Genomic DNA, 15,496 nt, shown 5'->3' with positions numbered 1-15,496 from the left:
CCCAGGCTCAGGAAGTTTTAGATGGGAACAAGGACTCCACTGATGATTGGACTAGAGGCCATTGACCTTTTGGCAAAGAATTTGTCTTTTGCCCTTGCCCTCAGACTGCAGGAGACTGAAATTAAAGGAAGTGGATTGACTATCTGGCAGAAGAAATCTCAAGGCAGCCCAACATTAAGGCTGCGACATGGTTACTCTGGCTGCTTTTAGCCAGATTTATAGTGAGAACTGGGGACCAAAAGCAGAAAAGAAAAATTCAAAAAATTTAAATTTTGGCCCACTTGAGGCCAAAGTAGGTGTGGTTGCTGGAGAGTAGCATAATCAAAAAGAAACCACGCACTTTGTACAAGAGAAAGAAGAAAAATACCTTGAAGACATTTTAGAAATCAGCAAGATACCACCTATTACAGGTTCAAAGGTACAATAAAAATGTCAACTTATCATTTGAGAAGAGAGTCCCGGAGCCCCCCTGTTTGAGAAGGGCATCCTAGGAAATTGGTTCCATGGGATCATCTCACGGTGCTCAGCTATTTAGGCACTCAGAAGCCACTGTAGTCACCTAGTCCAAGACCTTGGCATCATCTACACGACGGTGGTTTTAACAGTGTTTAGAATGCAACAGTTATAGGGCCAGGAAGGCTTCCACTCAGACTTTAACAGAAGACCTACAACGTCAGGCAAGGAGCTCCTAAGTGAGGGAGATCCCAGGAGATTGGAGGTGTCAGAGTGTGGAACATTTGTTGAGGAAAGCTGTAGTCAGGGAGTGGAACCAGTCCCAAAGTGAGACTATGGAGCTCCCTGCCTGCAGCTTTCCTCAACAAATGTTCCACACTCTGACACCTCCAATTTCCTGAGATCTCCCTCACTTTGGGTTTCATTTGTGATTTTGTAATTCTTTTTATTTTTACTGAGGTTCACAGCTAAGAGTACGCCTTGAGTACCAGAAGAGACTTGGACTTGGGCTTTTGAAAAATATTGGGACTTTAGGGAGGGAATTAATGCATTTCAAATTGTGTGCAAGATAGTTGTATTGCATGAGGCAGAATTATGAACTTGCTATATTGTCTTTGTTTAAATATGAAGTATGTTTTGAGGAGATGAGTCTGGTTGTCAAGTTGACAGGGTGGACTGTGACCACTAATCATAATAGGCAACTTGACCGGATTCAATACTCTGGGGATTAGTAAAGCGCACTTTTGGGTGTATCATTGTGGGTCATGGAGGAGTGACCTTGGATACTATGTGTGTTCTCTGTCCCCTTCCTCTGTTACACTATTCCCCTGTGCTCTGCTTCTTGGCTATGATTAACTAAGCACCTCTGCTCTGTCATGTCCTTCTGTCATGATGCTCCTACCACAGAGTCTGCCACCCATGGACTGAAACCATTAGCCAATTGGAACTCTCCTCCTTGATGTTAGGTATTTTATCCAGCAGTAGGAAAGCTAACACAACCACAATATTCAGGAGATTCCTGGCAAATGCCTGTTAGCAAAGATAATGGAAAAGCAATATTGATAGTGCTGAGTAATTCCAGGTAGGACCCTAGGAATTAAGCAGACTATGGGGCTGGCTTTCGGCAGGCCTTGTCTTTCATCTTTCTGGCAGTATCTCTGTGTCCAACGTGTGGCGAAGTCCCTCATAGAACTCAATATAGTTGTCAATTTGCAGGGCAGTCAAGGCTCGTTCACCTGGATGACACATGCACTGATGGCAAAGTGGGTATAAAGTGTAAGATATGTGTAAATCTCTCTGCTTGTGTGGGCATCCAGGGCAGTGGGCGTGCACATGCAAGGTTGTGCCTGGACTGATATAGTGAGCTCTGGGCACAGCCAGGGCCATTCACCAGGGGCCTGAGTATATTTGCTCTTCAGCAACTGGCTGGCCAGCTAACGTTGCTACTGCATGTGGCCTGGTGATAGGGCCTGAAAAATCAGAGGGGGCCCTGGACAACCAGAAAGACCACACTTGCCTATGTGGTCTGGCCTTCATGTACCTGCCAGGAGCAAAGTAAGTTTGATTCTCATCAAGATCAGACCAGAAGAGCCAGATAACCAGCAGGTCCTTCAAATCTGTCCTGAACATGTGAATTTATACACAACCTATGAAAGCTGGAAAGTCCGGGGAGTTCAGTTAAGAAGTGCCAGTTTCTGCAAATGTACTTGTGTGCCAGGATCCAATCCTGGTACATGCTGCATTTTGTGGATTTTATTTTAAGCAAAGGATTCTTTTTTAAAATCTTGGACTATGTTTGAATGTTTGATATTGTATAGTTTCTATTGGTACTCTGCAGAAAAGAAATGCCAGAGCCTATTTTTGGCTATTATTATGCAAATACATTTTGAAAGGGAAAAATTTTATAAATTACAATAACCTATAAAGTATTACAATGGAAAGTGGCTTCTGCTGTCTCTAACAGCAGTTTGTTTTGTTTAGCTCAGAACTAATAGACACTGAAGGCACTAATTGCTGAATGAGGCATTTAGTCTTACCCTGAGATAAGAGGGCAGGCACATCAAGGTCTTGAGCTCCAAAGAGACTGGAGCCACATGATAATAAAAGCGTCTAGATGAAAGAACCCATTCCTAACATTTGCTCCCCTGACCCTGAACACCCCCCTTCCTATGGATTAGAATAAATAACTAGGCAAGTCTTAAAGGTAAACTCCGCAACTGCAAAGAACTATTACATCTCGGTTGAAAGTTAACTATCCTGTGACCATGATTTGAACTGTGAGAATGAAATGTAACCACCCAAATGGAGTCAATGCTGCAAAACCCTATAAAAGGAGGAGTTGTAACCCAGTACGTCGTCGATCCAGGCACTGCTTATGTGCAATCGACCCTTATCGATAAGTAAATTTGTTATTTTACTTCCGTTCTTCTGCCTCTCTGTGTGTCACTTACTGATTCCTTCCATACCACTTTGTGTTTAGCTTCAGCATTAATTGATGTTTTGGTACAATATTAACTTTAATACTGCATATAATAGAATTGCCTTGAAATGTTACCAAGTGATGCCCTATAAGGACCATTATATATAATAGATTATTATATCAAATCTAATATATAAAGTTTTGGTATGGAACACATTAATGAAATCCTTAATATCATTTTTTGTGGCACGGGGATAGAACTCAGTGCCTCCTGCTCACTAGCCACACATGCATGCCGGCTGCAACCCCAGTTTTTTTTAATGTGTCCTTAACTGTATCTTTAGATCTGAGCTTTGGTTTTGTGTCTTTTGCCCTCCCACAAAAGATACTGAGCATTAAAATCAAGCAACTGACTCCACTGTTAGTCCATAGAAACTGTAGTTTAAGAAAAAATCTCAATTTTCTTCAGACTCATTCAGCTTTGAGGGCAAATGTGCCCACACTATTGATCATGAGTGTCCACTGCTGTGTTCAGTGTGAGTCACACAGCCACCTGACCCGACAAATTCCAGAGATGCCTGCAGCCTGCAGGGAGGGCTCTGCGACAGAGCCAGACCATTCCCAAAGCACCTGGGACCTGGCAGAGAGTGGGCCTTATCATCGGGAGTAAGAAACTATGGTCAAGTTGCTCTCCATGCCCTGTGCCAGGGCTCAGACACTGACCTTAGGCCCTTGGGGGCACAGGTGGAATTCTGAGCTGGGTCAGAGGATCAGGTGTGATAGGAGATGTCAGGAAGAACCAGGATACTTCACATAACTGCAATAGACTCAGGGCAGGACAGAAAAGGGGGAGTTCCATTGCTTCAACAGCCAACAGCCCCTAAACATTAAGTCATGGTGATGATGGACTGATGCTGAGGAAAGGCTCAGCCTCCCTCCCTAGCTGTCCTAGCAAGACTAGTGTCCTGTACCTGTACAGTGATGTCACCTGAAAGCCAGGACCAGAACCTCAGAAACATGGAAGTAGGCAGGGACTCTGCGGAAGAGGTTGGAGGAAGGCAGAGGTTGTGTCGTAAGAAGTAAGTGTTAAAACTGGAAATCTCTGCGAGTTACAGTACTCTATAAAGTTTTTAGCACCGAAGAAACATTTGCAAAATGTGCAGAATTTGACCGTATGCTGGGAAGTGAGTCACCACCTATTTCAGAGGGTTAGAATCATGCAGAAAATAAAGAATTCTAGGAAAACCCATATGTTTGGACATTAAGCAATGGGCTTCTGAAGTCAGGAATAGGACAAGAATGTCACTGTGGCCTTCAGTGACAAGAGGATCTTTTAGAGTTTGCTAGGCCTATTTGTTGGGTGTCTGGAGGGCTTGTGTTCATTTAAATGCAGGGGATTTTGCTTGCCAGGCATGAGCCTCAGTCCTTGTTATGCCTTGTTATGCAATGCCTTCTCAGGAACACTGTCTGGAAGATTCACCAAGTCCTTAATCCTGCTCTGGGAATGTTCTTGAGAAGTTGTCCTAGAAGAAAGGAAAGGTACAGAAACACACATGACTTTTGGTGACTGTCTTGTACTAGTGGGAAGCTAGAGCTGCAGTCCCCATGAGACTGGACACCCATGTACCGACCTCATGGGTGCAGTGCAGCTGGTCCCCTTGGACTGGAAGACTGTAATCAAACAAGCAAATGCAAAACCGTCATCTCTCAAATGTGAAAGACTCAGCCTAGAAGACATCTTATGAAAGTTAATTGGTTGTAAGTGGGAAAAATGTGACTTTAATTTTTTAATGGGTTTTATCATATTTATTGGGCTATTTTTTTCAACTTTAATTGAGTTTATGGGTACATTTTAGGGATACAGTACAGTTACATTCATGGTTGGGATCTTGTACCTCTACATGACAAGTCTTGATTCTCATTTTTTCCCCTTACCCCTGCCCTCCCTTCACCTATTTTAAAAATCTATTTAATGTGTGAATTAGGCCTCGATCACACCACTTACAGCTGCCCTCTCCCTGAACACCATTCTGACATTCACTGATCTCATGAGAGATTTTCTCATGAGAGTGAGAGTTCCTCAGCCCCTTGATACTTAGCCATGCTGTTCTGAGCTCCCACAATTCTTAATCATATGACCTGGATTCTCCTGTGGGCCACCAATACTGGCTTTTATGTTATCAATGTTCCATGGCACCTGCAGGGAGAACACAGTCCCAAAGAGCACTCAGCTTTGAGTTTCTGGCCCCTATGAATCCTGAGAGAAGCCCAGGAAAGGAAGCTGTGGCTCACGTTGGGCCAAGTGTAGGGTGGATTTGAATTTTCAGTCTGGTTTTGCTGGGAAACAGGACACATTGCAACCCCAGGGCATTCTTGCCAGGAGCTCACAATGCTTGGTGCAGAGAGAAGCCACAGCTATGGATGTGCCCTGGTCAGACACTCTGGTTCCAGGCTGATCAAAGCACCCCGTGCAACCCAGGACTTCCACCCTAATTTTCTTTTTTATCTGGCTATGGAAAGTGTAGCACTTTCAGAAGGGAAGGACAACAGCTTTTGTGCTATTTTAGAGCAGCTATTTTTTGTCTCTACTTACTGATCTTAAAGTCTGTCATCTGTAGGGGAGGATCCCTCCTAGGGTGACACAGGTGGGAACTGTGGTCTCTCAGTGCAGCAGCCAATTCTGGTGGACAAACAGGGGCATTGCCTGCAGGAGCTGTGGGAGAGCTCTCAGGAGAAGGCTGGACACACAGCAACTTGGATGGAGGCCCTAGGGTTATTTAGATCCTACCAGGCTGCACATGCTGAGTTGTCTCTATGGTCCCAGGGGTTTATGCTCTGCAGCAAGCCACATGCAAAACAGGAAGCATGTGTTTCTGAGTCCTGGGGGCTGTAGATGGAGACCTCCTAGGGCCTGGTATTCTTTTAGCAACTAGGAAGAAACAGAGCCCCAGCTATTAGCACTACTGTCCCTTGCTACAAATTTAAGTGGATGTAATTGCACAAATAAATAAACAAACAATTTTCACTACCATATATATGAGGAAGCAAGTTCATGAGTATTTTGGGCAACATACTCTTCCCTTTGAGAAAAAGAGTAAAATGACAACTAAAATACACACTATATCCTCTCCTCTCCAGGGAAATAAACCTGAGAACACACTAGACATTCAATTAATGATGAAGGGTCTCAGACTTCTAGGGGAGTGGACCATCTCAGCAGGAAATGTCTGGCATGGTTGTACATCTCAGTGGAAGTCATCACTGGCATATCCAGTTCAGCCTTATTTTCCAAGAAGGAAAGCACATCAGGTAGTCAGAGGGAAGGAGTCCTATGGTCAGGCTTGGTGGGAGCAGGGCCCTCACCCTGCCTCAGTCCTCAGCTCCGTGGAACATGAATCCTTTCTGCTCCCTCTGTCACATTCCTATTATTACAGGTACTGGAGGCTTCCTTGGGTTGTCTGCCCACTTCATGGGGCTCTAGTTGCTGGACCTGCCCATCTTACCCGATCCCCATCGCTGCTCTGGCCCTGTCAGCTGAATCAGTGAAATGATACCTTTAGAAACTGGAATTGGGATTTAGATGCAGCTGATCCCTGAGCTGTCAACAAACCTGGGGAGTTTGGGAGCCACCTCCTACCCCATGCACAGTGACTTATAAGGGACTTCAAAAAAGGAGATGGAGGATGGGACCCAAAGCTATTCCAGGAGGCAAGGGCTCTAGTTCTCTCCACGAACCAGTGATCATTGTCAAATGACACTCAAACCCAATCACTCATCATAATGAGATCTGCAAGAAATCTCCCAATTATGGCCGTCTCCAGAATCTTCCAGTAAATTGAGCTGTCTAGTGCAGGCATAGGTAACCTGGCAAATCCTACCCAGAGAAGGCAAACTGCTCTTCCTCCCATTTGTGTCATACATGGTGATATTTCTCTAACCCCACCCTCTTAAGCAGAAAAGTTCAGATTTCTACTTGAGGGGGCTTCTAACACACAGGAAAACCATTTGATTTGAAAGATACTGGAAGATTTGCAGAGTGTGTTGGTTGGTTGATTGTATCAACTTGAGAAGTTTAGTTAAGAGAAGCCTAGAGCAGCTTGTTGCCTGGATGGTATAAAGGGAAAATGAGGAAGGACAGATCTGCTTTTTTTTCTTAGGAGGAGTGCCAGTCTTCACCTTCATCTTGGACATCATTTCTGGCAGGAGATTGCAATATTGATTATATGCAAAGCAGGCTATAAGCAGTACAGGCTTCATGGAGTTAACCCCACAAGTGGCTTGTTTTAAAAAATGAGTCCAACCAAAGTCTACGTGTCGAGATCAGGATAACTCACACCCAAATTCTGTTCCCACAACTAAAACCTTCTTAACTAGAAGGACAATATTCTAATTACAACCATGTATTTTGTCAATTCTGTTCCTAAATTTGAAAATTCTTTGTCTTTTTCCTTTACAAGGCTTGTCTCCATTAATTTCCATTAAAACCACATGACTGCACAGTTTTTCATGTAGTCCTGCCCTGGCACATAGCTTGCACATCACTTTACCCCAATTAATTACTAATAAAAATGAGGGGCTTGGATGGACTAGCACCTTTTACTAAAGCAGCATTGACCATCCTGGCACCGTGCTTTCTGTGTCTCTTAATTCTGTGTTTTAGGTATCTCTCTCTGGCCTGTGTCATACACTGAGCAGGAGACTGGAGCCTACTACAGAGGTTTCCAATAATGCTTCAGTGTTCCCCAATAATTGGAGCCCAACATGGGGCTTTTTCTTTTCTTTCTTTTTTTTTTTTTTCCTTTTGGTACCAGGGATTGAACTCAGGACCTTGTGCTATCTCCTAGCTTCCAGTGCAGGCTCGTTGGCTTCCTGCACTGATCCTTCAGCCTCCCAGTATAGACTGACTCTCCAGCATTCCAACACAGACCCATTGGCCTCCTGATATGGACTCACATAAGATGCTACAGTGAGCCCAGACCTTAATTTACCTAATTCCATAGACATCACACCCCTTGCCTTCGTGTCAAGGACCCAATAGCTACAGGTTTGACTAAGTATGTAGTCAAGGAAGTTGCTGCTGCCTTCCTGGAGGCTGTGAAATGCAGGTGGTAGCTTTCATTCCTTGGGCCTCAAAGGGCAAGGAAGGAGGCTGCAAGGAGGCCCTGGAGTCTGGGGCTCCTTCCTCTGTTTAAAGGCTGTCAGGATGGGGAAGAAAGAGGGTTTACTCACTGCAGGAGCTGTGGACGACTAGTACTCACTGGGCCCCTTCCGGGCATATTCCTGACCTCTGATCTCCATTGGATGACACTGATTAGGATTGGTCAGCACTTCCTGTCCACTGTCAAAGCCGAAGATCCCTTTTCCCTCCCCTACCCCACCTCTCCTTGCTTCTACCCAAGCTTCCTGCTCTCTGCTGCTCCCATCGTGCTGGCCCCCTTCAAGGAGGAGCACAGACTCTCAGAACCTCCAGAGAAGCTACTTTCAGAGCCTTGCGGGCCCCCACAGCCCATGTGCTCTCTCAGCTACTAGGTGTCTACATGTGTCCCCTGGGTTGCCTAGAGTCCCCACGAGATGAAAAGCTGTGGCTGGGGGTCTGGGTGTCCCTGCCCTCCACCAGAGCAGCTTTTCCTGAGTGTTTAATATGTTGGTTTTGTGCTTACTTTTGTTTGAAGAAAATGTCCCAGTGCCCATAAAAACTCAAAAATCACTCTTGCAGCAGTCCACAGCTGGTATCTTAAGTTCAGGCAGATGCATGTGACATTTTGACTGTGAACAAGGGTTGATGATCTACTTATAAAAGATGCTGGTGATTAGAATGTGAGTTGGCATAACTCTTCCCAACTGAGCGAAGCCTCATGCAGGGAAATGGGTCACATGGCCACAGGCTGCTGGCTTTCTTTTTATTGGGGTGGAAGTTTGGTGCACCAGTGCTGTCCTCAGCCTTTTATTGGCGCATAAAGTCTTCTCTGGCCAAGAAAAGAGAGCAAAGCAGGAAGATGAGGCACAATGAATGAGGTCAGTGGCCCGACTGCCTCAGGAAGTGCATTGCATCCTGTGGAACAGAGTGAGAGGATGAGTAAGCAGTCACAGATCTTCTGACAGCTTCACTACACAGGGATTTCCAAGTGATACTGCAGCAGAGCCTTCCCAGTGTCCCCTGTAGATCGGTTCCTTCTGAGACGGACCTTCTCCCAGAGCCTTCATGGAGCCCTCTGTGTGTGTCATCCCAGGAACTAGGTTCATCCAGAAGTATGGAATTCAGCAGCTCGAAGGGCTGAGCTGAGGACAAAAGTATCCCCCATCTCCGCACACCTGGAACTCATCAGTGGACCAAAAAGCAGTAGGAAAAGGGCAGCAGCCACAAGGGATCCTGCAGGAGCGATGAGGTGGCTGTGGCCCAGCACGTGGGCTGCTGGTATTCTCAGGAGTGGCTCCTCACACTCACCCACCCTTGACACTCAGGAGTGTTATGGTCTAGCTTTGTCTCCATTCTGAGCACACTGGGACACCTTGTGGGGCCTTATGGCGGAGTGGGATACCCCAGTGTTTTCAGCTTCTGCAGGCTGTCCTGTACCTGACTTTTGGGAGAAGGTGGTGATACAGAGAATGATGAGGACCCGTAGAGACAGTGGCTGACTTCGGAGGTGGTAGCTAAGCTGGAAGACCAAACAAAATTCAACTACAAGTAATTATTGTCCTCGGAAAGATTTTTAAAATTGTATATCCGCAATGCAAGAACAGGGTGATACGAGGAACAGGCACAGAGATATTTGAAATATGATTAATGAATATAAAATACCACAAAATGGGAGTTTAGGGTTGAATAAATCTTTCAGAACATATCTTTAAAAAAATAGAGACTGAGCTGGGTATGGTGGTGTATGCCGGCAATCCCAGCACTCAGGAGGCCGATGCAAAGGATGGTCTCAAATTTGAGGCCAGCTTGGGCTATGTACAGAGTTTAAACCAGCCTTAATTACACAGCAAGATCCTGTCTTGAAAAAAAATAGAGGTGGAGAAGTAGAGAAGAGATATAAGAGTTTCATATAATTTACAGTGGAGTAAAATATCTGACTAATAAGAGTTTCAGAAAACGAAGAATGAGTGATTACTTAAAATTAACACAGGAAATGTCCTGGGCAGAGGGAAGGTGTGGCTCATTGCACTGAGGCCCACGGTGGGCTGAGGAAGCAGGGGCACAGGGGTCATCTGAGAACACTGGGCCTGAGTCCCCCAGAGCCTCTGGCAGGAAGACTGTCCTGGAAAGGGAGGCCTGGCCCTGCCCTTCAGGGATATGAGCAGTGATAAGACTACATTATGAGATGGCAAAGTGAAAATGACATTTAACTCCTCCCCCAGGAAAACGAAAGAAGAGAAACAGATGTATGGACGTGGGAATACGGCACATATTCCCTGCAGCGGGAGGAGAGCCACCTCAGAGCCCCCGCCTCGAGGAGAGCGGTCACTTCTGGAGCGGGCCAAGTGTAGGCTGCCTCAACCCTGACCCTCACACTCCACACTGAAATCTAGACGCACAAAAATTTAACTGGGGAGAATGAAAGTGGTAAGTGAATAATGGTGGATTTTAAAACAAACATGAAGGAAATATTGGTGGTCCCAGAGTCTGGTTATCTACCCAAAGGCCCACATTTTAGCTTTTTTTTTTTTTTTTTTTTTATCCACTTAATCTGGCAGTTTGAACTCTTTTCCCCAACTGAACTCTGACTTTCAGGCTCTGAGAAAATATCCCACCAGACTGGGACCTGCTTAACTGTCTATCTGCCTTCTAATCTGTGTGAATTTCTGTCTTATATAAAATACAGTAAAAATTGTACATAGTTAATATTAAGTGTTAAAGAAAACATGAAAAAAAAAGAAGGTAGAACTGGGGAGAGGAGAGGAAAGCAGAGCCCTAGGTCAGTGGGCCCGGAGCCTTGCGTCCATGGCCTTCGATGGGTGGTCCAGGGACACTCAGTGCCCATTCACTGAAACTACAGCCTCCGATGTCAGGACCTTGGTTGCCACATCACGCATGTTGGACAAGGCTGCTGAAGACAGGGCAGGGGCCCAGGCCATATGCTGAGTGAGTCACACAGGAGTAAAGCACTCTTCCTGCTGCCTGGACAGCAGTGGAGTCAGTGATGGGAGGAAGAATCTCTGAGACACTGGTACTCTGTGCTCTGCAAGGGTGTGAGGCCATTTAGGCCAGCAGCTCCCTTCCCGTGTCTCTGGGGAGTGTGTAAAGAGCAAATGGGAGTCACATGCATCAAGGCTGAGCAGTGGGTCAGCACTTAGCTCACGATGCAGCCCTAGGCACTGACTCCTACCCTGCTTCCCATTTCACCAATGCTTGTGCCTGGTCCTGGGGCTCCAAGGGATCCCACGTGTTCCACCCGCGCACATCCTAGCTCAGGCTGATGAAGGCCCTGTGTCCAGCTCTGGACCCTCGAGGGCCAGGCTGTTCCCAGGGGTCCTCACCCTGCAGTGAAGGTCCTCGCTGAGTGGGTGGCAGGACTCTCCCTACTTGAGCACTGGTCACAGGGCTCTGTACTCCTAGACTCCTCACAGGTGGAGTTGGGTAGGGAACCGTCTCATAAGGGGCATCCTGACCAGTCTACCTGACTGGGAGGACTGGAGGAGGGCAGGGAATGCTGGGCAGAGACACACAGCCATCGTGCATGGCATTCCCATGGCATAATGCATACCAGAGTCTCAGAGCAGGCTCATACACAAATAAGATGTGAGTCTAAATAATGGTTTTTAACAAGCAGCTCACAGAATTCCTGATAATTTGGTATATGTGCTGCCAAAGCAAGCACCAGAATACCTGATAATTTAAAGGTTGAGTTTCTTGTGCTGGCCTCACCAGCAACTCATTTCCTAGCTAAAATTAAGTAAATTGGCTGATACAGTGGCACACGCCTATAGTCCTGGCTAGTGGGGAGGTTGAACAGAGGATCACGAGTTCAAGCCCAGCCAGACCATCTGGAGAGACCCTGGAGACACAGCTCAGTGTAGAGCACCCTGGATTCATTCAATGCTCAGTACTGCAAAAAGTAAAATAATTAAATACACCAGAGTAGTGTGAGTAAAGCTAGAGCGGATTGTTAATTATCAGGCTGTCACAGTTGTTCAGAAGGAGGGCTGCCTCATCCACTCTACCTGTGTCTGTGATCTGCAGTTCGGTCACTACCTCCGGCCCCGTCAGCAGCTGGAGCTGTACCAGGCTGTGGTTGTGGCTAGAGTCTCCTGGCTACATTGCCAGCTCCCACCTGCACCAGTGTTTTCTGCCTCAGGGCCATGGGGTGTTGGGTGCTCCAAAAACGGTGTGGTTTCCTGACCTCGCCTTCCTCTTGACCTCAGGGCTACACCCTGTCAGGTGAGGGAGTAAACACGGCCATGCCCTTCCTGTGGGAGGGCTTGTGGTCTCCCCACAAGGGCTGTGAGCAGCACCACCTCACCAAGTTTCTTGTTCTGAGATGATTGTGGACTCACTTGCAGTTGCAAGGAAGGAGAGAAGTTCCTGGGCCTTTGACTCTACCTCCCCAGGGACATCCTGCCAAACTACAAGAAGTCACCTGGCTAAGGCTATACCAGCCACATGTGTGCAAGAGTGTGTGTGAGTGTGTGAATATGTTGGGCATGTGTATGAGCACAAGGATGTGAGCGTGAATGCATGAGTGTGTGAGTGCACTTGAGTGTGTGTGTGGATGTGTGTGTATCTAGGCTTGTGCACTTCATCACAAGTATACATCCAACTCACAACAGGGTGCCAGACACCCTCAAGGACCTCTCTTGACCCTGTCCACAGCAGCTGCCCATCCTTCCCTTCCCACCCTTGGCCGTCATCTGGAGACTGATGTGCACATGCACGTCACAGCAATAGCCTTGGGGACTGTCTCTTACCAGCTGGCCTCCACTGAACCACAGGTGTCTGTGTTTGTCCTGCCTTGTTCTGTAGGTTTCAACACTGTCCACTTGGTCACTCATCTGTGGAAGAAGGCTCCAAGGTGTGTCCAGCTCTGGCCAGCATGAGAACAGCTTCTCCCTTCAGCGGGGAAACAGACCCTGGGATAAGTTTATGGTGTGAAGCCCGAGGGTCTTAGCTGGCCGTCCTCTGACCTGGTGGAACAGGGCCACTGAGGACAGAGTGTTGCACAGAGCATTCACTGTGCTTAGAGGAGGCTGGGCCTGAAGGGGGTCACAAGCTTCTTGGAGAGAGCATGGCCCTGGTCATGTAGAGCCTGTGCAGTATACACCAGCTTCTCCTGGGCACCTGCCATCCCGCAGCTTCTAGTCATTTCTGAGTTAGCAGTATGGCAAGGTACTCTGTGCCTATTGTGACGAGGCTCATGGCCACAGTCCACAGGAATCCCAGGGCATCTGGGGAGAAGGGTTACACTCACACCCACCATTAGAAGGAATGACAGCCGGGCGTGGTGGCACACTCCTGTAATCCCAGCACTCGGGAGGCTGAGGCAGGAGGATCGCTGAGTTCGAGACCAGCCTGGGCTACGTAGTGAGTTTCAGGTCAGTCTTAACTACATAGTGAGACCCTGTCTCAAAAAAACAAAAAACAAAACGAAACAGAAGGAACGACAGGCATGTGGGTAGTGTTGCATCCCAGAGTGCAGCCATGCAGTGTCCTGCAGGCATTTCTGACAGAGATCTGCTGGCTTCCCAGTGCCCTTCCACTGGGGCTGCCTCAGGGTGGCACACATGGCCCATGGTTCCCTGTACTGGCCCTAGAGGACTTGCCATGTGGGACTGTACTCTTTCTCCTCTACAGGACCCCCTCCAGGCCAGGAGGGGCAGCTGCTACAGCAGCGAGGGAACGCAGTGCCAGATCTGGGGCTGACAAGGCCACGTAGCTGTCGGGTCTCCCAAAGCACCTGGTCCAAGAGTGTGGTTCCACATCTCCTACCCATACCTGAAGCTCTTCTTGTGCCTCTCCCTGACCTCATCCCTGCAGCTGCACCTGACACAGAGGGAAGGCAGTGCAGAGCCCTGGGGCAACAGCGGCAGTGAGTGCCTGGATGCCAGCTGCCCATGGGGTGGGCAGGAAAGATCGATAAATGAGTGAATCACCAAGCCAAGCAAACTGTGTATCCACTGTATGCCACTGCATGTAAAACTGATAAGACTAGAAGGCCATTTGGTTTGTTACTTTGGATCTCTCCATTTAAGGGTTTACAGAAGGATCCACTATCACCAGCCATTGACAGCATCTATTTTGTTCAATTTCAGCAATGCTTAGGAACAGTTTGAAACTTCCTGCTGCAGTGATGGCTGTTTCTCTAGAAGTCTTGCCTGGGGGAGAGGGGTTTTATGGGCCACTGGGGACTTCCTCAGCCTTTGTGGGGTTCTGATGTGGGAACTAGAGTGCTAGAAGGGCTTCATAATTAAATTTCTGTTTCCTTTTAAACTCCTTTGGGATAATTTCATGGAGATTTTAGATAGAAATAAAAATACATACTGCCTACCATTGCTAGGAAGATATGACTTGGAGTCTAGTTATTTGCTCATTCATCTATTTCAAAATTTCAAAAGCACTTGGATATTTGGCTAATTAGAGTTAGCAGTAACAAGTTAATGCCCTGTGATAAGAACCATGAAGTCAGCCTGAGAAAAGGCTGTCTGTGCCCACAGCCGTGGGAGTGCCCCGCTCAGCCATGGGCCCTCCCACTGCACAGCTGGAGTCTTCTTTCATACTCACTAGTGGGCACATGGGATGAGCAGACAATGTCCCTTAGAACTTGTGAGTTTCCCACAAGGAAGTCGAGGCCTGGTCTACTCTGGTAATGCCTCATGAGGAAGCCAGCATCACTCAAACAGATGTGTGTGGGACCCATCACCCGGAACTCCTTGCGGTCCAGGCACACAGCTCCTGGGCAAGTTGTGAAGGTGGGAGAGGTGGCCCCTGTGCCAAGGAGGACGAGGATGTGGCATGGGCCTACAGCCTAAGGTGCCCAGGTCTCAGGTTATACTGGACCTTTCTACCAACAACACAGAACACCTGGATGAGCAGCACCCAGAAGGAGCCAAGTGCAGCTGCTTGCTGTTCAGCTTCTACCAGCCATGGACCAGACAGCTGCCCCGTGAGAAAGACTATACCCAGCACACTACCTGCTTAGTTCCTGGGCTCTGTGGTGCCTTCCTGTGTGGTCTGTCAGGGCATGGGAAAGCTGCTTTCCTTGTGTGATATTCTCAGCTTTTTCACAAAGCATCATAAAAAATGACTCCACTCATCCAAGGAGCACTCGCTGACATATGCCCATGTTCTAGGAGCTACGAGTGCCATTTGAGGGTGAAAATAGCTTTCCCTGACTTGCTTAACATTCTTTTTGAAAAGAATTTGTCTAAAAAGTTTTTTGTGTTGCTTTGCTGGCCAAAATATTGTATTTTCTGAAAAAACTGATACACTTCCCCTTTTATGAGATTATATGACTTGTGTAAGATGTCTTATCTCTACTTTTCCCTTTTCACATTGGCTCTTAGGAAGCTCGGGGATCAGCTTTCTGTTTGTGGTAGTAGTAAGTTTTCACAACTTAGACGGTTGATACCACAATTTTCTTTAGTACTCATTGTGCCCTCTAAAATACTGATCATTTGCCTCAAATCCTT

The sequence above is a fragment of the Fukomys damarensis genome, unplaced genomic scaffold (assembly GCF_012274545.1).
Source record: "Fukomys damarensis isolate Sample0158 unplaced genomic scaffold, DMR_v1.0_HiC HiC_scaffold_6, whole genome shotgun sequence".
NCBI lineage: Eukaryota > Metazoa > Chordata > Mammalia > Rodentia > Bathyergidae > Fukomys > Fukomys damarensis.
Note: the sequence above shows the minus strand (reverse complement) of the source record.